This window comes from Limulus polyphemus, unplaced genomic scaffold (assembly GCF_000517525.1).
Source record: "Limulus polyphemus unplaced genomic scaffold, Limulus_polyphemus-2.1.2 Scaffold377, whole genome shotgun sequence".
NCBI lineage: Eukaryota > Metazoa > Arthropoda > Merostomata > Xiphosura > Limulidae > Limulus > Limulus polyphemus.
The window spans coordinates 494,686-504,654 of record NW_013665987.1 but is presented as its reverse complement, the minus strand read 5'-3'; positions in this window follow the sequence as shown (position 1 = coordinate 504,654).

The window sequence follows — 9,969 nt, the reverse complement described above, 5'->3', positions numbered from 1 at the left end:
TTACCAAAACAAACAAACAAACAAACAGTATCTTAATTTAGAAATAGGCTTAATATGCTGACTGAAAAAGATGAGAAGCATGTTGAACATCATCTTTGACGTTTTTGAAACACTCTATTCCATGCCCAAACTTTCTTGAATAAAATTCATGATTTTATGTTTCTTTAGAGATTTCGTACCCTCAGAATAAATTATGAGATATAAAAATTTTAAATATATGAGGTATTTTTCATAATCACTCTGAAAGTCGTTAGGACCACAGTGTGTGACGAAAAGTTATAAGACGCTGCTAATATTTATAAGCAGATGTTGGCAGAATATTCCCTGCTGATGTTGAATTTTAGTAAAAAAAAAAAATAAATAATAAAAAAAAAAGAGTTAGTTTTGAATGGAAAGCAAAACACACCTATCGACGTTGATAACCGCAGCAGCCCCCAGTGGCACAGCGATATGTCTGCGGACTTAGAACGCTAGAATCCGGGTTTCGATACCCGTGGTGGGCAGAGCACAGATAGCCCATTGTGTAGCTTTGTGCTTAATTTCAAAGAAACAAACAATAACCGCAGCAAGAACTTTTCTTGTTTCATAAAAAATGTGACAAGTTTTACTGATTGCTTGATTATCACGGGTGTGAATAACTGAAATGTTTATTGCTACAATTGCCTTAAGCTATTGATAGTTTTTATTTAATAGACTGTTATTTAGATTAGTCTACAAAATACATACACATTTTAATCAGGTACTTGCGTTATGACCTCTGCTGTATTATCATTTTTACTCTTCCTAACGATGACTTGAAAAACAGGAGCAAAATCTCAATACAGTTATTCAAATATGTAAAACTTTCTCTGTTAGCATGAGAAGTAGAGACAGTGAAATACGAATCGTCCATCAAACGAATGGTGCTTTTGATCATCGAAACGTCACGAAATATCTAGTGGCGCCAATAGCGGGGATTCCCTATCGGGGTTCGGTTAGAACTAACTACCTACAACTAACATACTGCTATTATTTAGAAATTGATAATCAGTCCTTCCCACCACTTCTATTGAACAAGAAAAAATAAAACAACAACCTAGAACTGCTCAACCACCTGCGAAAGGTTGTTGCTGTCAGCGGGTTGACGATAACTTGCTGTCAGCGGGTTGACGATAACTCTGACAGGTATTCATTTGTATATATTGAAAGCCTTTAAGGGTGATTTAGGTTATCTCTGTCCACAGCTAGCTTCCTGTTGCTACATCATCAATAAAACAATTAACTGTACAGAATTAACATGCACGTTAAAGAAGAGGTCGTTTCACAGAATGTTAATTGGTTGTAAGCTAAATGTTACAAAGCACGGGTCTCTTAGTACGGTGTACGGGAATTGTATTAAAAAAGTACCCGAATTCATCACTTCTGTGAAATATATTTTCTTGAAACTTTATTTCCGGAACTAAAACATGGAGTGTAAACATTGTTGGTGCTTTCAGACAGTGCTGTGAATGAATTAATTTTTTATTACGTTTTATAAAATATGCTTTTCCAAAATTACTAATGAATTAGCACAGTATTACGTGAAGATCGCGATAATTAGGATTTATTAGATTATGTTGTTATTTCTTTTTAGAAATTGAAATAATAATCACCCATCCACTAACATGTACTGTAAATGTAGTTTTGTGAGCTCCCTTTCAATTTCTTTTTCCAAAAACGACCAAATCAGTTAACGTTGTTATTGATGTGTACAAACGTTTTCATACATACGCCCTAGTCAAATATTCACACGATTAAACCTGAAACTCAGCTGTCTATGTAAAAGCCACGTTTTTGTACAATTATTTTTGCTGCGAAGTCTATATAAATGCTGAAGAGTCTTACGAAAACAATTTATATACGTTATTCACGAAGCCTAACTCTAAGTTACTGTTCAGACAGTTACATATAAAAATTTGAAATACATTTTCGATAATTAAATGTGCTGTCCAATACAAAATATATGCGCTTTTGTTTAATCTTATGCCAGCCTATAAAATTTGGGAGACAAGAGAGCATAAATTATCATTGGCCTTGTTGGATAAAAACGTTGTTTGAATATCAATGTAATAATCTTATATATATATAAAAAGGTCACAGAAAAGGCCTAACATTTTTACAACGTTTCTAGATCCGCCGAAATAATTTTATGATGAATGTATCAACGCAAGGATGTAAAACAATGCACATCAGTTAGAATTTGACCGTCTCCATGGCAAGGTTCTGCCAGCAAAATACGCATACATTAACAGTAAATGTTTTGTAGAGGCGTAACTGAGAAGTGGCTTGAAATTTTTGCACTAAATTATAAATCTTAAGTATAGTATTACAAAGCAAGTTTACAAAATTTACTGTGCTGTTGAATTAGAAATAAAGATTTATAAATTACGAGGTGAGGCACCGTTCTTGTACGTACTCGCTCTGCAGATATACTGAGTAATGGCATGACACATATACTGAGTAATAGCATGACAGATATACTGAGTAATAGCATGGCAGATATACTGAGTAATGGCATGACAGATATACTGAGTAATGGCATGACATTTTTCTGAAATACAGCACTGTTTTTATATAGCTATTTTTATGAGTGTGATAAACTGGCTTAGAGATATTTTGTTTTGTTATTATTCACTGAATTTTTTCATCTACTTAAAACATGTGGTTAGTTTCCAAAATAATTTTGATTGTTTAATAATTTTGTATATAGTTACACAACAGTTAGCTGCATAGAATTTTAAATTGATCACCTCGAGAGAAGGCAGCTGGTCAACGCCACCTATCACCAGCTCTTGGGCTATTCATATCTGATCGAATAGAAGGATTTTTCCGTCACTCTTATAATACACCCACAGCTCAAAAGTGCAAAGCATGTATTTGCATCAACGGGTCCCGAATCACGAGCCCACGGATTCACAGTCCGGGCGGGACAACCGCTAAAGATATTAAAACACCTAACCTCTAGGATAAGAACTTTCCTAAACCATTAAAACACCTCCAACAGCTTGCACAGTATAGTTTTATTCATATTTTCATTCTATCTTCTGAACAGAAAATGGTCGAACAAGACTTATAAAACCATATCATATACTACCAGTCATTAATTATCCGTAGTTGAAAATCTAAGCACCATTAAAGCTATGCTCTCCTGTTTGAATCAGAGTTAAGCAGTTTTTTTTTATTGTTTGTTGGCTGCCATATAACACGTTTCATAACGTCTATCACATAATAGTGTTGGAGGAATAGGTCTACTGGAACAAAGTCTAACATTTATTGCACTTACAAGTCTGTCCAATCGCATTTTATTTCGACATCTCACTAGCTTTGGTAGCCACAAATTATTTTAGTAGCAGATGTACTCTCTTTTGAATAGTCTCTTGATGACAGATACGTTTGAACAGCCAGTTATAGATTCTGTTTTTCATAATAACACTCCTGCTAAACAGACAACTAATATCATACCCCTTTGAAGGTTAGAAAGAATCTTGCTCTTAGCATTTTTTTGCTTATTAATTATGGTATAACTACATCTTCACATTTATATGACTCAGTCAGTCGCATAAAACATTACTTGGGCAGTATATTTTACATTTGCAAATAAACAAAGTGTTCTATAAATGTATATTTGGGGGTACTAAAACATGCCCAGTTAAAGTAAAATATTGATGAGATTTTTATAATAGTAATACTGATAAAAAGTATGATATTCATCAAAAATATATGTTAAAAATATACATTAGAAGCCCATTACAAATTTGATAGATGGACAGTATTTACCAAATTTAAGAAAACTTTAATGTGAAATTGACTATTCAAAATATACGTATAAAGTTGAAGAGGAGTCATTAGGCTTACAATCTATGGTTCAGTATCTTGCTTTTATCTATTCACATAAAATCTATGTGTCAAAGGTTTCAATTCTCTGAGTAAAGATTATTCCATAACATTTTCATAATTTACATTCTCGTAGTAGTATGGAAACAATAGGCCAAGTGGCTAGAGAGCTGGGTTGTGAACCATACGATCCAAGGTTCGAGTTGCGATATGCTGCTAAAAATACTCCACACTTTCAACTGTTATCACTTTGGTAATCAATCTCCATACTCAGTTATTAGTAGTCACAAAAGCGGTGGACGTTGTTGACTGGTTGCTTCCTTCAGGTCAGTAGCACTAAATTAGGGATGGCTATACTTAAAAATCTTGTAGCATCTGACCTGATCGTGCCATTCAGATTGAAAACGTCAAATACCAAATGACAATAGTAAATGCAAAATTAAAGCCTAAAATTTAGGACAAACCTTTTAAAATGTTACTATGTTTATATTTTCTTAGTAATTCTTTGGTGTTTATGTTTAAAAATAAAATGTCATTTAGTCAGTGATCATATCTCTTTTGTCATAGATGCTGCTGTTATTCTTCAGGTGTTTAAAATTTTGTTTTAATAAAAAAAAGCTGAGAACTGTCGAGAAAACATAATGATGTTATTGTACTTTAATTTATAGTTAGCTAAAAAATAAAGGAAAACGTGTATTGTATTCATAGTTTCATTTGAGTATGCACAAAGAATATAAATTTGTTTCGAGGAAAACCAGATATGCCTTGGTGCCATATTTTGTTTTATATTTAGACAGTTAAATGGAACCTCATGTCATCACGTGGTAGTAACTTTTCTAAAAACGTAGATAATTAAACGTGCATCATGTTTTAATGTTGGCGGATAGTATTCATTTTAAGTTCACCTTCGCTCTGACCCGATGATGCTTATTGATATACAGGAGCAAAACTGGTTTTCTGTAAAAAAAGTCATTAATCATACTTTTAATATTTCTCTTAACAATAGAAGACCTGAATGTTTTGTAATAACATTTCACGTTTCTTTTTGGAGGAAATGAAAACCGAATCGCCGAGAAAAATATTAAAACAGAGAACGACAACTATGGCTGTTATTAATAACGTAATTACAAAAATTATGTATCACATTAATTTTCCTCAATGTCGTAACACAACGAATTTTACCAATACCGATTTAAAGTGCATAGAAACGATACTGTAAAATTAATTACAATTTCTCTATAAAATATTAAAATATTACACTACCAAGATTGTTCAGCGAAAATAAGTTATTGTTTCGAATACCAGAGGGTTAAAGGTCAACAAAACAATAAATTCAAATCTACCTTGGTATTGTATTTTCCAGTATGTGTTATTTGAAGCTTCGATCACAACTTTGTGTTAACATCTAGTTTATACCAAGCTTGTACTTGAAGCTTGGAAGAGTTCTCACAACCTTATGTTAACATCTAGTTTATACCAAGCTTGTACTTGAAGCTTGGAAGAGTTCTCACAACTTTGTGTTAACATCTAGTTTATACCAAGCTTGTACTTGAAGCTTGGAAGAGTTCTCACAACCTTATGTTAACATCTAGTTTATACCAAGCTTGTACTTGAAGCGTGGAAGAGTTCTCACAACCTTATGTTAACATATAGTTTATACCAAGCTTGTACTTGAAGCTTGGAAGAGTTCTCACAACTTTATGTTAACATCTAGTTTATACCAAGCTTGTACTTGAAGCTTGGAAGAGTTCTCACAACCTTATGTTAACATCTAGTTTATACCAAGCTTGTACTTGAAGCTTGGAAGAGTTCTCACAACAAATCTCTTGCTTCTCTTTGTAGATGAATATGTTTTTATATTTTAAATATGTTCGGTACTTATATGAGTAACTTTTGTTTGTTTTTCAATTTCGCGCAAAGCTACACGAGGGCTAACTGCGCCCCACCTCCCTAATTTAGCAGTGTAAGAGTAGAGGGAAGGCAGCTAGTCATCACGACCCACCGCCAACTCTTGGGCTACACTTTTACCAAAGAATAGTTACATTATATCGCCCCACGGCTGAAAGGGCGAGCATTTTGGTGTGACGGGGATTCGAACCCGCAACCCTCAGATTGCGAGTCAAACGCCTTAACCACCTGGCCATGCCTATATGAGTAACTAAAATCTAAAATGTATTTCTGCTGTAGCTTAGCACTATACTAAACCATACGTTACTATACATTCTATTATGACCAATGCTACACTACGTGATGGCTAACTGTTGATTTATGTTACATAATGACAAGCCAAGTGAGCAATAAAACAGTATCTGTATATAAAATCTTTGCTCTGCTGCTCCGGTCGTTCAGATGTGAGAGATTAGTTCACCACCTGTTATTTTCTTTAGTGAATGTGAATAGGCAAATACCTTCATCCAAATTTCAAATACTGCGCGTATATTTCTATCACGTATATGTTATGTTTTACTATGTACAGTTTTTTGTGATCAAACTCTAAGGTTTATCGATATCTTACTGTGTTCTTCCTGAGTTTTAGTTTGTTGTTTAACAGGTTACATTACTTTGGAGAAGATTGAATAACATCTCATAAATGTACGTCAATAATTCTGCTTAAAATGACCTTTTTTATGAAATGTCTTCCAATGCTTCTAAATGATTAGCACTATCACACCTCCTTACATTGTGAAGTTAATTATACTACACCCTGGGTATACTAATTTAGTTTAGATTGAAGATATGAGGAATAGGGATATTAAAATACAATGCTTCTGCTTTGGAATTTAAAATTATGATGGATCACATACACATATATTTCTGGGTAATTAGCATTAAAGCTTTAGCGGTTTGAGCGTTTTTATATAAAACTTTTTGTATTCCCTGCCACAGAAACAAATATTAAGGTCACGTTAACATATTGTTAAGTCATTTACTTCTTATAGCGTTTACTTACCAACGGAGAAAAAAAAAAAGAGTGGTTAACACACTGATTGACTGAAGAAATAACCTCATTAGTCTAATTTTAGTTAGCTCAACGACTTCGTGACAGCTACCTGATCCAATGTAAACCTTAGAGGCACATTGAGGTCGTCTACTTGAATGTTGCTGCCCGTTGTTGGAGGCCAGACGGGTAGTGGGTGTCACTGACTTCCCAGCCGTTTCTTGAGAAAGCAGGTAACTAAGGTTATTTATGCATCGAATTACAGGTGTCTTGACTGTACAGGGAGAGGGCAATTACAGACTTCTTTGATGTACTATCAGAGAATGGCTAAGTACGGGTAAGAAACTGGATTAAAAGTTGTACAGTTAATAAGGGCTAATGTGTTTCAGCTTTGGTAACTAAGATTATTGAATTATATTTGTTATGCATTATACAAAATGAAAAAAAATATATATCCTTCTTTCGTAAAGCTTATTTTATCGTTTTCTAACAACCATCAGTTTAATGAGTTCACTTCGGTTTCTCATAAAGTATGTTGTTATCTTTTGGGGTTTAGCAGTAGTGTTGGTTTTGAAATTTCCCCCTGGTGATTAGAGATGAATAACGTTATAACGTACGTTATCTTCGAACGTTAGGTTGTATCTTTAAGTGTCTTCCAGTCACGCATGTTGTTTCTCTCATTCTTTTTTTTCTTGCTTGTCGCTGCAGGTTCGGGAAGTCATCTTAAACCAATAGCTGAAGAAAAAACGTGTGATACATCGTAACTTGAATCATAACGAATAAAGGTAGGAAAGCTGTTAGTAAAGGAATCTAATATAGATTTCCACATCAGTTTGGTTTGAATAATAAAAAAGAAAATATTAATTGCTACCTCCGGGCTCGCGTGTATTGACTACAACATCTGTTTTTCATCTTTATACACATTGTGTATATATGTTTGGTTTCCTTTAGGCAAAACCGTACACGGACTTGGAAAATTTTATCTCAGAACACTGGCTACATTTTCAATTATCGTAAAAAAAAATAATACTTTTATAAGGAAGACAAATGATAGACTTTCATATGTTAATGTAATATTATTAATATTCAAATATCATTACTAGTATGCATGCCTTATAATTCTGGGTTGCATTTTTCTTATACTAGTCTCTTATTATTACAAGATGCCATGGAAAAGAAGTTATCATTAGTCACAGAAAATCCACAACGTTCTTGGATAGTTTTTATATGTTTCATTACTTAGTTTAAAACGATCCTGTTTTCCAGATACACATTTAAAATTAAACACGATTTTTCTGAGCTACTTATCGTACTGTAAATTTTTAATTTGTTTAATCCACATTATGTTATTCAATTTAATGTCTACGAAAACTATTATTATACTTCAACGTAAGTTCTTGATCGAATATGATTTGAAACAATAAAAAAGACGAAAGTCTGGAGATTATTACACAGACCGGGTTATTCATCCTGAAACAACATTTATCACAAATTTCTGTTCAAGATTTAGTTAAACAGTTTTATGATATTACATATTCGTCCTTTTATTTTCATTTTTCAAAGCTGTAATCAAGCAAGTTTCTATTAGTAAGGTTCGTTACGATTGCATTTTTGGCCCGGAATGGCCAGGTGGTTAGGGTGCTCGACTCGCATTCCGCGGGTCGCGGGTTCGAATCTCCGGTCCACCAAACATGTTCGCCCCTTTCAGCCGTGGGGGCGTTATAATGTGACTATTTGTTGGTAAAATAGTAGTCCAAGAGTTGGCGGTGGGTGGTGATGACTAGCTGCCTTCCCTCTAGTCTTTCACTGCTAAATTAGGGATGGCTAGCGAAGATAGCTTAGCGTGAAATTTAAAAACGAACAAAAATTGCATTTTTAACGTTTTATTGTCGGAATTTACAACTGTAATTAAGCATGTTTCCGATGGCGAGGTTCATTACTGATGCAGTTTCATTGTTTTAATGCCGTTTTTCTAAGTTGTAGCCAAATAGACTTCTTTTAGTGATGTTCCTTACTTCAGTGTTGTCATAGGTTTTAGTTTAGGTACACTAACATTATTTACGCATAAAAGATGACGTCACTGTCTCATGGCTTCTCACGAAAGAAAGTTAAAATTAGGAAGTTGCTACGTTTCTAAGATCAGAATATTTTTCTATTCTAACCGACTTGTTAAAATGGATATCTTCAGGCCGACCATACATTTCTATCTATATTTCATGTTTTCTGTACAGTTTTCACTTTAGCGATGTGCCCTGGAGCATGATTTGATATTCAGGTCCAGTTCGTACTTTCTTGGACATTTGCTAAGTTTACCCTATAATGGTGGATTGGTTTTTTGATAACTATTTTCTTAAGCCTTTATGTGACCTGCGGCATTACCTTCAACTTGAATAATAGAGAAGTTTCTTCGTTTTCGTAAGATGAACTAACACACAAACAAGTACGTAAAGTACTTAAAGATTTGTACTATCTGGAGATTCAAACAAATACTAAGATAGTTGTAATAGCGGAAGCACGTGGTCAATGTTTCAGCTAAATGAACTGTTTGATCCATAATTGTGGCTGAAAGGTGACAGGATTTTTAATTTCTTCTTTATGGCCACTTTAACCAATTTTTTTATTATTATACGAAAAAGGCTTAATGAACTTTTGCTTTGCGTTAAATAGATGTTTTAGTAAGAAATTTTATAAGAAACTGTAGTCTCACATCTACTGGATGTCACAGAAAACAACAACAACAAAAGTAGTCATTATTTTCAGGAATAATTGTTTTCCGGACAAAGCAAGTCAGAATTTAGATAAAATTTAGCAACAGTTTGAAACTCACTAAACTCTAGACAACGTCTAAAGTGTTCTGAAAAACTGTTTTCATATTGCGCAGTCATGTTTGCGTTTAGTAGACTATTAGCGTAAGTAACGTTGACCATGGTTTGTAGATTTTTGAAACAAAATGATTGAACTTTCAAACAAAATAATACAAAGCATGAAAAGAGTGCTAATAATATAATTAGTTTATATCAGATTAATAAGTAGAATGGATAATTTGATCAACTAAATTGCAATATGTAGAAAAAAATATGTTTACATACTACAAAATTCTGGCTCCTTTTCAATTTTTTCTTACTTCAGAAGGCCCGGCATGGCCAGGTGGATAAGGCGCTCGACTCACAATCTGAGGG